The sequence below is a fragment of the Saccostrea echinata genome, unplaced genomic scaffold (genome assembly GCF_033153115.1).
Source record: "Saccostrea echinata isolate AGI-Se365-2 ecotype Australia unplaced genomic scaffold, CSIRO_AGI_Sech_v1 ptg000054l, whole genome shotgun sequence".
Classification (NCBI taxonomy): domain Eukaryota; kingdom Metazoa; phylum Mollusca; class Bivalvia; order Ostreida; family Ostreidae; genus Saccostrea; species Saccostrea echinata.
Window position 1 is genome coordinate 25,823,012 of NW_026889803.1, and position 4,054 is coordinate 25,827,065.

A 4,054-nucleotide genomic window follows, 5' to 3' on the forward strand; every position below is an offset into this window, starting at 1 on the left:
ACAAACGTTATTCATGCCTCCTTTTACCAAAGAGTTCCCTAGCTTTCCCGCGGAAACGTCACAATTTGATTGAATTTAATTCCGTGAACCACACAAGACATGAATTATTTTATCATGATGATTAGCCCCCCCCCCCTCCCCCCTTCCGAAGTACAAGGAATATGTTCTGTTCACGTGAGCCAAAGGCTCGGGTAAAGGAAATTTCCCTGCATTTAAAGATATTAAGATTTGACGACACTTTCCTCAAATAGTCAAACTGAACCTACAGGATAAACAATTATTAGATTGGAAGTGTTGTTAACTAAACAAATGTAAAATCTCCAACATATTTAAAATTTTTCATACGTCTAGGTCTTTTCTAATAAAGACAAGGCATACAGGTTCGTAATTTATGCATAAATGTAGTGAAAATCTTTGTGAGCCTTGCTTGCTGAATATGTTGTGACACGATTCACAGCTAGTCCACATTCTGAGCAACTGCATAAAATTTCATACACATGACAGCATTTGCATTTTTGCTCCCTTTTCCTGTAATCCAAGCCCCCCCCCCCCCTTTTTTTTAATTCTTTGAACCAAAAGCTCAGGTAGCTTTTCTGATCGAAATTTGTCTGTCGTCGTTTTCGTCTGTGTCGTTGTAAATTTTACACAATTTCATCTTCTCCGGAACCACTAGGCCAATATCATCTCAATTTGCTACAAAGTATCCTGGTGGAGGGGATTCAAATTTATTCAAATGAAGGGACACGCGTACGGTTAAAAAAAAAAAGCAATTCTCAAGAATCACTGGTCAAGAACAACTGAAACGCCTTACTTAGTGCACCAGAGTGGTGTTTCCTATATACCCTATTTGAAATCATTTGAATTGTCAATATCACAGTTTCTGGGATTACATAGGAAACACCACTCTGGTGTTTCTCTGAGCCTACGCATCCAAATTTTCACTTTATTTCGCTTAAAAATCCAGACAGACGAAGGAATTTGAATTCTCTTTTTCTTCTGAGAACTGGATTATCTTGGTTCGTGACTACGTGTGCATAAGATTTTCAAACAGGGGGAGATGGTACATGTACATGTCAGAAAGATAGTATCAAGGGGATAGGAATGGACTGTCCACTTTTTCCTGAGAAAATTCTTTTGTGCTTTTACTTTATTTAGCAAAGAAATGATGATTATTCAGAGGACATTTGCCCCCCCCCCCCCCCAATAGATTTTTTAAATTTATGCAAGTTTTGGTTTTTGTGTTATTTATTTTATCTTATTTATTTATTTGTCAATTCTTTTCACACACCTTTTCTGCTTCTTTTGCTATTTTCCAACAATGCTACGTCCCTGCATGTGGAGACTTGAGATTAAAACATCATCAAGTAAACTGATCCCCACTCCATCTTCCCCTTTCTAATCTGCAAGGTATATCAAACGATCAAGTGCCGATAATGGCCCTATATAACAAATATAAAATAGAAAATACATGCATGGTCACTATAACATGCACCCCTTCCTTTCCGAACATGACTTACTTTTGGAAGCACGTATAGCAACAAAACTCTCAAATTTGAAATCTTTCAAAGCAAGGGCTCCGAATAAGTTTACTTACTAGTAATATATTTCTATTGCACATATAAACTTGGGCAATTTACAGTTTAAAGGGATTCTGTATAATTAATGGGGGATGGGGAGGGGGGGTGCTGGAAGAGATGGAGTTGGGTGGAAGGGTACTATTTGTAACTGAAGTCCCTATAACATGTCTATGACGAAAATGAAATGTGAAGATAACAAACAGTGATCATTCTCAAAAGTCATTTAAACAATTCATGAGCAGAGCCAACGCGGACCTCTAAAAATAATATATCTGTTGTCAAGTAGACAGCCACATCGGGTACATTTACATAAACGCAAACATATTCTAGCACCACATAAAGCATTTTAATTTGGAAATCCCAGTAAAAATGCATGCAATGGATTGCCCCCCCCCCCCCCCAAAAAAAATGTTATTTTTAGGTCACCCGAGTCACTAGGTGACCCAATGTTATCTGTTTTCGTCTCTTGTCTGTTAACTTTTAAAAATTTCCAGCTTCTCCTCTGTAACCACTGAGCCAATTTCAACCAACTTGGAATATGGTATCTACGGGTAAAGGGGAACAAATATGGTGAATTTCATGGTCTTTGCAACCCTCCCTCTCTCGGTGGGAGAGGTGGGGCTAAAACCATCAAAATTAGTGCAATTTTTAAAAGCCCTTTTTTTCCCTTTACTCCTGGACATCAAGCAATTATAAACAGTTATCATGATTGAAATAAGCATTGAACCTCAAGCCACGGCTCGGAGTTCGCTCATAGCTCAGATTGGGAGAGGATCGTACATTTTGGCCGTGGTCTGCGACGATGCCTTCTACCAAATCATAAAATTTATGGTCCCTGAGTCAGAGGTTCTTATGTTAGAGTGGGGCTCGTATTGATCATGTAATGAAAATGCATTCATTCTTCCTGCTCCTGAGTATCAAGAAAACGAACTAAGTGCATGGTTATGATGAGCAAGGGTGCCTCTTCCAATATTGTGAGTTTCATGGCCCCTGGAACAGGGGTTCTGGTGTTAGGGCGAGACTTTATTGATAATATAGTAAAAATGCATCTATGTTCTTTGAAAAGCTGCTTCTTTGCCCCTGGGTATTTACCAAACAAACCATGTGCATAAACCTCTTCCAAAATTGTGAAATTCATAGCCCTTGGATCTGGGGTTTTGGTGTTGAGGGCTCTGTTAATTATCATTATATATTGAAAATGCATTTATTAAAATTCTTTGAGACTCTTCTCCTTGGCATCTAGGCCGCCATATTCCAAAGTCAAGGGTTTCTGATCCACCCCGCTCCACATGTGGAGCGAAGTGGACCAGAAACCCTTGACTTGGGAAGATGCTAGGACGCAAACAGAATAAAAGGTTGTAATTATAGCAAGGCTGTTTTTTTAAAACCAGATTTGTAAAATTCTGGATCACAGGAACAAGTGTTCTGGTGCTAGGCAGGTTTCTAATGATACTGTACGGAATTTTTGTACTCAGAGGTTTTTCCCCTTTGCTTTTCATCTATGATACCCGTAATTAATTAATTAATGTACAAATAATGTAATTGATAGGTCAAACTGCATAAAAGAAATAAAGAAGAATTTTTACTGTATAGAACAAAAATTACTTTCATATTTTTAAGTGGTCGGGTAGACTTGTAAATTAACAGATAAATAAAAATGAGACAAAAATACCTTATCTTTGTACATTGTACCAGCTGTTATACAGCTGCTAAGACCAAAAGAGGGTAATAATGTGAGAATTTAAGGGGTTTCTCCAGTTCTCCGGATTCTTGCTTTGCGGAAACATATCTTCATCTCTCGGTTTATTTTATTTCAAACTTCAGCAGTTCATTGGATCATTTACAGTGTTATATTATACTCAGGTGACTGTGATATTAACCCTTACCAAAAATATTGCCTTCCTGCAAACATTTGCTGCAAGTCTGCAGCAAACATTGCTGCAAACTTGCTGCAGACATTGCTGAAAGCTTGCCACAATGAAGCTAAAGAAACCATGACAGCCTATACAAACCTTTGTGTTTGCAGCAAGTTTGCGGCAAGTATGCAGCAAGCTTGCAGCAAACATTTTACCATGCAAATGAGGTTTGCTGCAAGTCAGCAGCAAACACTGGATATTCCAAATATAGAAATTTTGCTGCAAGCTTGCCGCAAACATTGCTGCAAGCTTGCGGCAAACATTGCTGCAAGCTTGCGGCAAACATTGCTGCAAGCTTGCAGCAAACATTGCTGCAAGCTTGCAGCAAACATTGCTGCTAACTTGCGGCAAGCAGTATAATTATTGTTTTTGGCACATTCCTGCGTACAAGCAGCAAGTTCGCAGAAAGCCTTTGTCCTGACCTTAATTATAATCTGTTAATTATAGATAAAATCCACCACACGTGTCTGAAATGATGCAAGGTAGTTTCTAAAGTGTTGATAGTCCCTCTTTATGTTCCTAGACAATGTTCACAAACTATTCTTAATAAAACTATAATAT